The sequence below is a fragment of the Euprymna scolopes genome, chromosome 17 (assembly GCF_053919585.1).
Source record: "Euprymna scolopes isolate OS-2025 chromosome 17, ASM5391958v1, whole genome shotgun sequence".
NCBI classification, from domain to species: Eukaryota; Metazoa; Mollusca; class Cephalopoda; order Sepiida; family Sepiolidae; genus Euprymna; species Euprymna scolopes.
This window is the reverse complement of record NC_136498.1, coordinates 120,003,018-120,016,552: the sequence shown is the minus strand read 5'-3', so window position 1 is coordinate 120,016,552 and position 13,535 is coordinate 120,003,018.

Here is a 13,535-nt window from a genome sequence, read left to right as displayed (position 1 = left end):
TAGAATCTTTGGATTCATTAGATATGATGATGATGATGATGATGATGACGACTAACGTTCTGTCCGATGTCATATGAAATATTATATGACCTTGCAAGAATTGAAGAACAAATAAATTCCAATGAAAAGAATACAAACGTGCAAAGAATCATAAAATCAATGAAGAACGATATTAGACAGTTTTTAAAAAGTTCACTTTTTCAGTTTATTTTTTATGGTTTGACCAGTGGTGCAGCAACTATATTTGCCGCCCGAGGCAATTGTAAGAATTGCCCCCCACCCCCTGTTCTCCACTGACCATCATTGATAATCTGTTAACCTTTAAAATTCCAGAAACTCCTCAAAATATTTTCATAGAATTCCAACGAAAGATCTGTTATTAGTTCAAGGCTTTCATTTCATTACAATACTCGTATACAAGGGGTTTGTGTTACGATACACAGATTCGAAAAAATGGTTAAAAATCAAATAAATGTTATCAAACGCAAGATAGGTTACTCTTCTACCTATCTGCAAAAGTATTAAGTGTTTTTACTCACTTTAAAACGTGTAATCGATTTGAAAATCACAGTGTTTAATGGTATATTTGAAAAAGCAAAATGGCGCTATGCTTGCTGTTGAATACGGTAGGTTTGAGGAAATGAGTTCAAACTAAATTATACAAAATACTGTTAGAAAACCATCGAATATGTCCACCTAACATATATTGAGTGATTTTCCAACAGTATTTTGTATAATTATTTAGTTTGAACTCATTTTCCTAAACTTACCATATTCAACAACAAGCAAAGCCTCATTTTGCTTTTTCAAATATACCAATAAACACTGTATGATTTTCAAACTGATTACACATTTTAAAGTGAGCAAAAAAAAACTAAAAACTTTTTCAGATAGGTAGAAAAGTAACTTATCTTGCCTTTGATAACATTTATTTGCTATATATTTGATTTTTTGGCAACTTTTTCAAATCTATGTGTACAGTAATACAAACCCCTCGTATACATATACAGTTGCCATCAAAAGAAAACCAAAGATATTTTTCTATTTTGTTCCCATGAGAACCTATTTATCAATTCAGTCACTAAATTTATTAACACTTACAGGTACTAAGTCTATACATCTCACCAAGCTTGGTGTGTCTTTAAAATTGGGGTCGCAAATACCCTTCAATTTCTCTGCCTTGTTTGCAGACAGTTTGAATTTAAAATTTGAGGTAGCTCGTTTGGACGAAGTCGTGAATGATATTAAAGGGGCAGGTTTTCACTTTAATCCTGGGATACAAGAAAATAAATAACAAGATTTTGGATGATTTAATAGGATTAGACTTAATTCAACATTTGGAGATTCCAATTTATTGAGTGACTCAATGGTTCGACTGAGCAGACTCCGAATGGGATGATATTCTTTGGAGATGTCAGTTGTTTTTTGGAATCAAATGCAAAAGTTAAAAGGAATCTTCATGAATACAGTGGTATAGCAACTATTCTTGCCACCCGGGGTGGTCATAAGATTTGACATCCTTCCTCCCCCACTGGCCGTTGATAATGGATTTAATTTTAGACTGCTATTATTAGTACCAGACTTTCATCTTATTACAGAACTACTAGCGAGGGGTACCCGGCGTTGCCCGGGTGTTTGGAGGTGTGTGTGTGGGGGGGGGGTAAAAAAAAAAAAAAAAAAGTAAGTATGAGGATCGAACTTGAGGCAAAGTTGTGAAAAAAAAAAAACGTGCGACGTTAACCATTACCCCACCGCGACATGCTTACGGAAACACGTTTGAATTTATTTAATTACTTGGATTTAGCAGGTGTCCGTTTTAATAAGTTAATGAGGTCAAGTTTGACTGCGGAATTTCATTTACTGCTGAACGCCCCCCCCCCCAAGATGTTATAGGAAAAAGACTAACCCACATGCGGTGAGCGACAAATATTGAATATTTATCTTCCCGAAATCGAGCAAATTAAATAGATAGGCGAGCTTCGTTGTTAACTGTGAGATATTACGATTTATATGTGATATAAAAAGTTTTAAAAAGTTGTGAAGCGACCAACCGCTTCTCTGAAAGAAGCCTTTTGTAGACACACAGAAAAAGCGAACACACATACGTACATACATACATTTTCGCTTTTATATTTATAGATAAATATATATATATATATATATATATATATATATATATATATATATATATATACGTCATCAAAAGAAAAGATATTTTTCTATTTTCTATTTTTACCCCCTCGAAATGCCCCCACTTCCTCACCCTGTCATCCTTTGCTACGAAACTGGGTTTGACAAACTTTGAGATCAAATATTTCAAAATTATAAAAAGTGCAGATAGAACCCTTTTACTTTCAGGTGAAGAATTAAGAAAATCAAATTTTTCTTAAAAATTTGAAGATTTATTTTATTTTTTAAATAAAAAGTTTTTTAAGAATGAAAAATGTAATAAAAAATTTTTTTTTTTTTGATAAACTTTAATTTGCAGCCAGTCGAAAAAATACACTGGGATTTAGTAATTCTTTATAACCACTCAAAGAAAAATAAAGTAAACGTATTAATATTTTCTTTGGAAATCTGCCAGTCATATGCTGTTGGTGTCCTGAGACATTTCGACAAACATTTTTTTGTTTTAAAATTTTCATTGTTACATGATGTATTGGTACAGGTGTTTTTTGTTGTTTTTTTAAATAGGCCAATTTCTAGGGTGTGGCTACTTGGTCAATCATTAGGATAAAAGTGTAGTATTTGTTCCATCTCACTTGTTCCTATTTACTTTAATGTAGAGTTGGACTCAAGGTCGGTTTTTAATGTGGAGAAAATCCAGCTCCCCATAAGGGACACTCTGAATTGGAGCAAAAAAATAAAATGGCCTCAATCTAGAAGGATTTCTTCACTGGCTGAAGTTAGAAAGGACAAATGTAGAATCAGAACAAATTCTGTTGATTGCATTTTTTTTTTTTTTTTTTTTAAGATATCTGCTTGTATCTGACATGCTGTATCTCAGGAGCAAAATTAAATTACTGATCCAATTTATTATTCTATCTGAGAACAGGGCACTTGTTACACTAGCTCAAATGATCTGCAGCTGTGGTCATAGCCACAGAAACTTCATCAAGCTACTAATACAAGTTCATCTGTTAACTTGTTCTAGCAACTTCGCCTGGATGTTGACTAACTGCTTATCCAGCCAATTGACTTGATCAGTCTCTTGAGACTATGCTGCCCCTTTTTTAGGACGAACTTTCAGAATCTCAGTAAACAAGCTCATAGTCTTTGGTTTTTGATGTTAAAAATTACTCATTACAATATATATATATATATATATATATATATATATATATATTACTTGTTTATTGTTATATAAACATGCTCACATCCCGCTGCTACAAATAGCCACTTGTTTCAATCAAACAACAGATATCATCAGGCAGCGACTTGACTATTCAAAAGTTATTCATTGAATATATATATATATTGATAAAAGAACATAACTGTCCCCCCTCCAATCTTAGAAAGGTCCTCGTTGACAACATAAAAATAATATTACAAAATTTTAAATTCTTGAAGCGTCATATATTAGAACCCTTCAATCCACTATAAATGATATCGCATTCGAGAAAAGCAGTATCGTTCTAAAATGTCTTGCCTAGTTCGTATTGGACGGACTTTGTTAACGGTGTCCACAAATTTGTCGATTTTAATACTCCAATATATAATCAACCTATATTTTTAATCGACTTTTCATCGACTCTATATATGTAAACTTATCGCCGTTTACTGTATATTTTAGTTTTCACTGTTAGTTTTCATTTTTGTTCCTTCAGGCTTTTACTTCAACACCTGATGATGATTTGTGGACGAATTGAAAGCGCTTGTGACAGCAACAATTATGAAACTTTTATTAATATTTTTGATTTTGATACAAAAAGATTATACGGAAAATCGAAAAATTAAAAAAAAAGAGCCACAAAGTAAAGTGCCTCTGTTGCATTTAATAATATTTGCTTGAATATATATATCTCAAATTTTAGTCATTCAATGAATTAAAAAATTTATGTGAAATGTTTGAATTTCAAATCAAAAGATTTTTATTATTCTATGTAAAACAACGAATACATTTGAAATATTATAACTCCTTATCCTATAGGATTTCGATGTCTACCATTTCTTCAGAGGAGAAAATATTAGCAAATAATTATAATGGTTTACACCTTATTTGCTAAATTCAGTGAGACATGGAAAATCACAATTAAAAGTTGTTTAAGTATTTAAATATCATAGAGTAAGGGAAGTTTGCTCTATCTTGTATATTGAGCATTTCTTATTTAGGTTGGATAGTACTTATAGAATATTACTGCTAGTGATATCTTATAAAACTTATAATCACAGGTTTTCATACCAGTTGATTGTTAGATAATTTTATTCTGAAGTATATATATATATGAAATGTTGCTAATTTGTCTCTGTTTTATCGTTATTTTCATGGCAAGTGCTTGACTGAGCTTCAATCTATGGTCCCCCCTCGCCAAACTTTCACAAGAAACACTCGTCTAGCTGAAAACACTATCAATAATTCCCCCCACTCTTTATCTGTGCCTAAACCTAAACATAGATTCCATGAACAAAGCTTCTTTCTTAGAACTGCACGCCTGTGAAATTGTCTTCCGTTTTCCTGCTTTCCAGGTTGTCTTCAAGTCCGACGTAAACAAGTTCTTGATGAGCCGTTCCATATAAGTTAACAAATTTACCGAATTTCCATTACTACCGATTACTATATTGTCCAATTGACTACTGTACACTCTTTAATTCTTATCCTCGAGTGGTCTCTGGGCCTTGATAAGTGGCTATGCCCATGTAAAATATATATATAGCATTTTAGAATGTTAGGCATTGCATGTACTGCGCTAGGATGTAAAAATTTCGAGGTTTGTATTTGGAGGTGTGTCTAAAAAAAAAAAAAAAATCATGAAAAGAGATGCACCCTCAGTCTTCACTAAGACATGTAAGACAGAAAACTGAAATAAAACCTGAGTTTTTTTTACTGTCTGTTCTGTCTATGGCCTTAAATTGCACTGGCAGAGATTAGCAGTTGTGCCAAAAAAGTGTGGGTTGTTCTACACAAGCCTTCACCACTATAAACAATTCATCAGTGTGGATTTTCGGACAACTAAATTGCCGTGAACCTCATACGTTAAAATCAACAGGAAAATATAATGTCAAGGGCGCGAATCCATATAGAAACGTTGATTTAATTTGAATAAAATACACATCAAGTGCGCTTGAAAGCCAAATCACAACGTAATATTAGGAAAATTAACAAATATTTTACTTGTTTGAAATTTATAACATAAATACATTTCAGAGCTAAACTCCATCATCAGAATGTTGTTTTCTTTCTTTTCTTCTTTCTTGCCATGTTGTAAAGTTGGAGAAAGAAAGGTCTGTTTGTAAAGATCCGCGCGTTGTATCTCATTCAGGAGAATATATATAAATTATCGGTGCACAAAATGCTCACAATATTTTAACAATTAGACACAAGAAGCATTTAAATAAAAGTTATCTCAGAACTGAGACCTGTAATCATGTTAAGGCTATCAGGATCCAAGATGGTTGTCACAAGGCAGGGTTGCTAAATTGGCAATTTTAAGACCAAATTTAATTAATTTGGCTTTCTTTTAAGCAGGTTATAATTAAAAAAAAAGTGTTTGGTTTTTTTTTTTTTTATTGATTATTTAAAATATTTATTTGATAGTACTTATTAAAGAAAAATCATAATTAATTTACTTTAAATTATTATTGAATTCGAATAATTATTTTACGGCGTTTTTACAACTTGTAAATGAAACAATTTGTAGCACACAAACGGGTCACATGACCTTCTCCTAGCAATACGATTGGCCGTATTAACCTGATACATGTTTTCTTCACTCTTTCTTTAATTACAGTTCACTGTGTCTGGTCATTATTGTAATGCGTTATGTCCGACACAGCATCACTGTTGACCGTGTCCGCTAGAAATTGGATTATGATTTTGAAACGTTTAGAAATAACTGAAAAGTTCTACATTTGGCTTGTTTTTAAATGAATATTGACTTTGTTTTGGATTTTATTTTTAAAGTTCAGCTCCAATCATTTATTATATATTGACAACCCTGTAAGAAGATATTGTGAAGGGTTAGATAAAAAAAAAATCATAAATAAATCAATATAAACCATTCATCCTGTAACCACTCTATCAGATGTTATCCATTGTCTCTTCAGACAGAAGGAGGCCCCTTTATTGTATGTATGACGTTATCTATATGTGTATTTGTATCCCTGTATGTAAAAGTCAGTGTATGAATATTTATTTATCTGCTTCCTAACTTTAGAATTTATCACATTCCAAAAATCATATAAACTGATCATTAATGCTGAGTGCTTACTTCCAAAAATCACGTAAATTAATCATTAATGCTGAGTACTTATTTTTCACATTCCAAAAATTATGTAAATTGATCATTAACGCCGAGTACTTATTTTTCACATTCCAAAAATTATGTAAATTGGTCATTAATGCTGAGTACTTATTTTTCACATTCCAAAAATTATGTAAATTGATCATTAACGCTGAGCACTTATTTTTCACATTCCAAAAATTATGTAAATTGATCATTAACGCTGAGCACTTATTTTTCACATTCCAAAAATTATGTAAATTGGTCATTAACGCTGAGTACTTATTTTTCACATTCCAAAAACTATGTAAATTGATCATTAACGCTGAGTACTTATTTTTCACATTCCAAAAACTATGTAAATTGATCATTAACGCTGAGTACTTATTTTTCACATTCCAAAAATTATGTGAATTGATCATTAACGCTGAGTACTTATTTTTCACATTCCAAAAACTATGTAAATTGATCATTAACGCTGAGTACTTATTTTTCACATTCCAAAAATTATGTAAATTGATCATTAATGCTGAGTACTTATTTTTCACATTCCGAAAAATTATGTAAATTGATCATTAATGCTGAGTACTTATTTTTTATTTTTCACATTCCAAAAATTATGTAAATTGATCATTAACGCTGAGCACTTATTTTTCACATTCCAAAAATTATGTAAATTGATCATTACCGCTGAGTACTTATTTTTCACATTCCAAAAACTATGTAAATTGATCATTAACGCTAAGTACTTATTTTTCACATTCCAAAAAGTATGTAAATTGATCATTACCGCTGAGTACTTATTTTTCACATTCCAAAAATTATGTAAATTGATCATTACCGCTGAGTACTTATTTTTCACATTCCAAAAATTATGTAAATTGATCATTAACGCTGAGTGCTTATTTGTCCCATTTCAATTTTTAATAGATATACATATTATTTACTATCTATTGGTGTTGAGACGATTAATTGGAATCAGAATCAGAAAAATTTTCCGATGCCAAAAACGATTCCTTTAATTATCTTTTTTTTTTATTTTTGTTTTTAAAAAAAATCTTTCGCTATTGGTAGTAATAATAAAATAAATATTTATTGATTTTTAAGAATCCAGTAAAACTAAAATCTATAGATCCCCCCCCCCTTTGAGAAAATATATGCACATTCAAGATGTGTTTTTACGGTAATCGGGGCAAAATAACCATTTTATAGTTCAATATTTACAGATTTATAAAGAGTCAGAATTGGTAATTGTATCGGAATCAGAAATAATATTGGAATCGTCCCATCACTCCTATCGATGCAGATTATCTTAATGTCATTTGTATATTTTTATTTTTTCTTCGACGAGGCTCCCAGAGTGTTTTTGAAACTATTACTAAAAATACCACTGTTTTTAAATACATATATATATACAAATGCCTAAACCTTGATAAACTATATATATATATATATATATATATATATATATATAGTTTATCAAGGTTTAGGCATTTGTCAATATTATAATAGCTTTCATGGATGGATATGTGTTGGTGCAAATTATCTATATAAAGGAGTTCATTTTTTCAAAAGTCAAAGTCTGATTAAAACAAATTTTGTGGGTACTCGATGTTGGCCTTAGTTTACTATGTGATGTTTACAATCTACCCCATGTTTTTCTTGACCTTGTGTCAAATCTTACTCTCATGAATCAGAGGAAGCAGATGACTTAGATCAGTAATAAAGCAATTCTCAAAAAAAAGTTGGACGCGACATGAAACGGAGACGGACTTCAACTTAAAATCAGTCTTTCTCTTTGTCCAACACAATGGAGACAATGAGTATTGAATAAAAATTATTATTTTTTTTTTTTTTGCAACTGACTTTGTGTTTACTCATTGGCAATCAAAAATTTGATTATTAAGAAAACCCCACCTGATCCCTAATACAAGATCTTCACATGACAAAAACCAATCGGTAGAAGCAGCAAAAGCTTATAAAGAAATCAATATCATTCTGAAATGTCAATTATAAACGCAGAAATTTATCTTATAAAAAAACAAATTTGAATTATTTAAATTACTTAATCTCATAACTTACTATTTATCTATAATTAATAGGATAGCCTGTGTGTTACTTTGCGTGTCACGCTTACATCTGAGTGACTGTCGTTTAATTGTTATGGGCTTCCATTTCTTGTAATAAATAATTTTACCAAGAATTCTTCATAAGTTTTGGTTTCGGTCTCGATTATAGCTGATGGCACTGAAGTCATTTTTTTTATTTTTTTATAAATACTCTTATCAAGAACTCTTCATAAGTTTTGGATTTGGTTTCGATTATACTTTATGGCACTCACGTCATTTATTTTTTTTTTATAAAAACACGTTAAATATGCAGATATTTTCCTAAACGTCAAAATACACTTGTGGAGGATGATCTATCGATTTTAGCTTTACTGGTATTTTAAAACGAATAAATATTTATTATTTTATCATTATTACCAGCAATGGAAGATTTTGGTTTAAACAAAGTCAAATAAAAAATACAATTAAAAGAATCGTTTTGGCATTGAAAAATAGGCATCAATTTTTCCGATACCCCCCCCCCCCCAATCTTCTGATTTTGATTAATCGTCCCAACACTAATTTGTCGCCAAAACAATCTATATATTAATAGGATAGCACATGTATTATTTATTTTTTGTGTCACGATTACATTCGAGTGTCTGTCATTTAATGGTTATGGACTTCCATTTTTTATAATAAATAATTTTACCAAGAATACTTAATAAGTTTTGGTTTCGATTATAGTTGAAGGAACTAAAGATATATATATATATATATATATATCTTTAGTTCGTTCAACTATATATCTATATATAAGTTTCGGTTTCGATTCTAGCTGATGCACCCAAGTCATATGGATAATTTTTTTTTTTTAATCGCAACTTTATAATATATAAAAATCGATAGAACATCAATATATTACATATGAATGAATCTGCTGTGGAATTTCCACAAGTCCCGCTAGTGTTTCACAATTATTAGAGATGAAGATTGAAAATTTGCATCATTTATTTTTTTTCACAATGTATTAGAGATGAAGATTGAAAATTTGCATCATTTATTTTTTTTCACAATGTATTAGCTGATGTAACCTGTGATCTTCAGCTGCTTTTCAAATTTGAGAATCTTTATGTTGAACTTGGGAACCATGGCATAATAGCCAACATATGCCATATTTTGTTGAATAAAATATTTTTTCACTCAAGTTAATAAAACAATAAACTTAAAAGAAAAAACATCAAATTGTGATGCTATGTGTATTAAACATCAATTAATAAATATTTCCGAAGTTTCAGTCTCTTTGAGGTATTTTAAAGGGTTTGTTGGGGGAGGGGGCATAACCCAACATTAAAAAAAAAAATCAAATATTTCAGATTTACATAAAACTTTGTTCATGGTTATCAGACAATGATGAATTAACTTTTTTAAAAGCCTCAAATCTGATACTTTTTTTTTTCCTGTCACATTCTTTTGTTAACTATCGACAGAAAAAATGTTTCTGTATTTTTGTACGGAATAAACTCCAAAAATAAACAAACGGTGAAGAAATTACAAAGTTTATTGAAATGATGAGGTTCATTTTTTAGTCCACTTTTAAAAAAGTTGTTTTAAGGAAAAATGCCCCCCCCCCAAAAAGATTCCGAAATACTGACACTTTATATTCTTTTGAACGACCGATGGTATTTGCATAATTCAAACGGTTTTGAACATCCTTTATACACAGCTCTATTTACTTAGAATAACAATTAGTTTATAAAAAAAAAAAAAGTAAAATCAACTTGTAATGGATAAACATGCTGTCCATTGATCATTTCTAAATGAACTCTTCAAGAAGTTGAAGGTTCAAGCCTTACTACAGGTGATAACTAAAAAAATTACTTAACATTTCTACTGGGTCTGAAAGAATGATACCCCCCCCCCGCCCCCGCCCAGATGAAATAAATGGTTCAGTTTGAAATTTTGGATAAGGTGCAACATAGATTCCTGAAGTTCAAAATTTTGTATAACTTCCTGAATTCAACATGAAAATTCCCAAAGTGCAAAATTCTGTTTCACATGAAAATTCCTGGAGTTCAAAACGATACATCTGAAGAAAGTCAGAAATTAAATTGGCCGAAATGTTGTGAAAATAATAATCAGAATAATAGTCTTAATAAATACAAATTATCAATCCTCATCTAAAAATTATACAAAAATTATATGTTTGTTATCAAAATGTATCAAGACCACATGTTTACAATTATCAGAGAATTTGCTCCCAAAATGATTTTAAAAAGACAAAAAACAAAACAAAAAACAAAAACAAAGCAATTTTTTCATCAGGAAGAGCCTCAGACATTTTTTTTAATCATTTCAAACAATCTGAAATATGGAGATTCTAGAGAAAAAAAAAAATTGAAGACATTTTTTTGCTGGCAGTTGTCAATTTCATAAAAATCATTAGCAATTTGGCATATTAACGCTAAAACATTGGAGGGATTGTAAGGGAGGAAAAAAAAGGTGTAACTATTTTTTTTCATAAATTTTTTTTTTTAATAACTTTATTTAATGTAAAAGTTTCATAACATTAACAAAAAAATGCAAACGAAAAACTTAAATTTCATTATGTTTTTAATGTGATGGACATTTTGGTGCTTCTATATTATAATAACAAAAAAATATTAAATTTCAAGTAAAAAAAATTATACCTACGTAATTGTCATGTCACAAATAGTAACATATCCAAAAATTAACATTTAAAAAAATCATTAATTATTTTGTTACAATTCCTTTACAATGATCGTCACATTTTCCTGCTTTTTGTAATGTTAAAGCTTATATTTTTTGTAATTAATGTAATAAAACTTTGTTACATCAAATAAAGTATTAGAAAAAAATTTTTTTTTCTTACAATTACTTAAATTTTCTGTTCAAGAAAAATTACAATATCGTCGCATTTTATTTTTTTTTATTATTAATGTTATAAAACTTTCTTACATTACTTACATGCTAAGCAAAAAAAAAAAAGAAAAAAAAAGTTTTTATTAAAAAAAAAATAGAATAAAATAATTGCGTTTTCTTACAATTCCTCGAATATTTAGCGTTCCAAAATTATCGTATAAAAAAAAAAAATGAATGGATTTCTTAGTAAAATAGAGTTATCTCCCTTAGAACAATCAGTTAATATGCTGGATTGCCAAATCATTTTTACCTTTGCCCGGTAAGAAACATCAAATTTATACATTCATTTTCATCTTTCTTTGAGTCACATACAAATATATACTTTTTTTTTTGTTGTCAGCAATAAAAAATTTTAAACATTTTTGTTTCCACTGATTATGAGATGTAAATTTATTTAACGTTATAAAATCCATTTTTATTAGTTACCATTTGCAGATATGGAAATTATTATGTTTGAAAAAGAAAAAAAAAAAAAAAATTTTTTTTTTTAATGAATAAAAAAGAGATTTTGTGAATTTGATAAAATTCTTACAAAAATCTAGACACCACCCCAACAAGAATTTATCCAGAAGAATCCAACTTTCATAGTTATGGATGGCCAAAATAATCCATTATAATTTTTCTATCTCCCTCGAACAGTGTCCTAATCTAATAATAACAAACTATAAAAGCCAAGTACGGCCAAGGATGGAATACTGTTGCCATATCTGGGCAGGAGCTGCCAAAAACAGCCTATCATGCCTTGACAGAGTACAAAATAGACTTCGTGGTTTAGTGGGGGATGCCCTTTTCTCTACCCTGCAACCCCTCTCCCACAGAAGAGACGTTGCAAGCCTATCCTTGTTTTATCGTTATTTTCATGGCAGGTGCTCGTCTGAACTCCAATCCCTGGTCCTCCCTCGCCAATCTTTCACGAAAAACACCCGTCTAGCTGAATCCACTGTGAAAAATTTCCCCCACTCTATATCTGTGCCTAAATCAAAACGCGGATTTCATGAACAAAGCTTCTTTCTTAGAACTGCACGCCTGTGGAACTCTGTTCCGTTTGCCTGCTTCCCTCCGGACTACAACTTGGATGTCTTCAAGTCTAATGTTAACAAATTCCTAATGAACCGCCCCCCCCCTAATTAAACACTTCATCAAATCTCCTCACTAACGTAATGTACTTGCAATAACCCTTATCCCTGAGTGGCTTCCGGGCCCTTGATAAGTGGTGATCACTGTGTAAAAAAAAAAAAAAAAAAAAAAAAAACTATAGGTGACAAGATATAGGCACAAAGTATGAAATTTAGATTTAAATTAGTGACGTTTAAAAAATGTGAAATAAAATAAAAGCATTGAGTGTCAATACAAATCCCACAGTGGAAGAAACAAAGAAATATTGCAAAAAGAGTGAAAAATACTCTGACAAGATATAGTGTACCCATCTTTGTCACTCTTGGTTTTGTATCACTAGACTAGGTGGTTCTTATTTAAAATCAAACCTAATTAAAAATACAAAAACAGAGAAATACATTTATGATCTACATATTTCTCATGGCATGAAGATGTCATATTCCAAAAATTATGTAAATTGATAAAGTAGGATTTTTTTTTTTTTATAACTAAAATCAAAATTTACGATTTTTATATATACAAAAGGTTTATAATTATTTTCATTACAAACAAAATCTCGCTAGTCGAATCGAGTTGCCCGCCCTTGAATTTTAATCTATAAATATAAAAGCGAAAATGTTTGTGTGTGCGTTTTCGTGTATGTCCAAGAAAGGATTTTTTCTGCTTGCTTTTCGCTCAGGTTGCTTCTTCTTAAAACTTTTTATATCACGCCTAAATGATAATATGTACAAGTTACGAACTGGCATTGCATGTGCCCGACTTACAAAACTTAAATATTCAACAGTTTTCAATCGCCGCACGTCGATTCGAGTTTTTCGTATAAAGAAAGAAGCGAACAGACTCGCGGTAAATAAAACACTGTCCCGCACTCCAAGTTGACGTCATTAAATCGTCAAAAACACGCACCTGCCGTTAAACGTTTTTTTTTCACACTTTATTATTTTCCAACTGCGCATCAAGGCTTCGTTTCTTTTTTAAAACAAACACC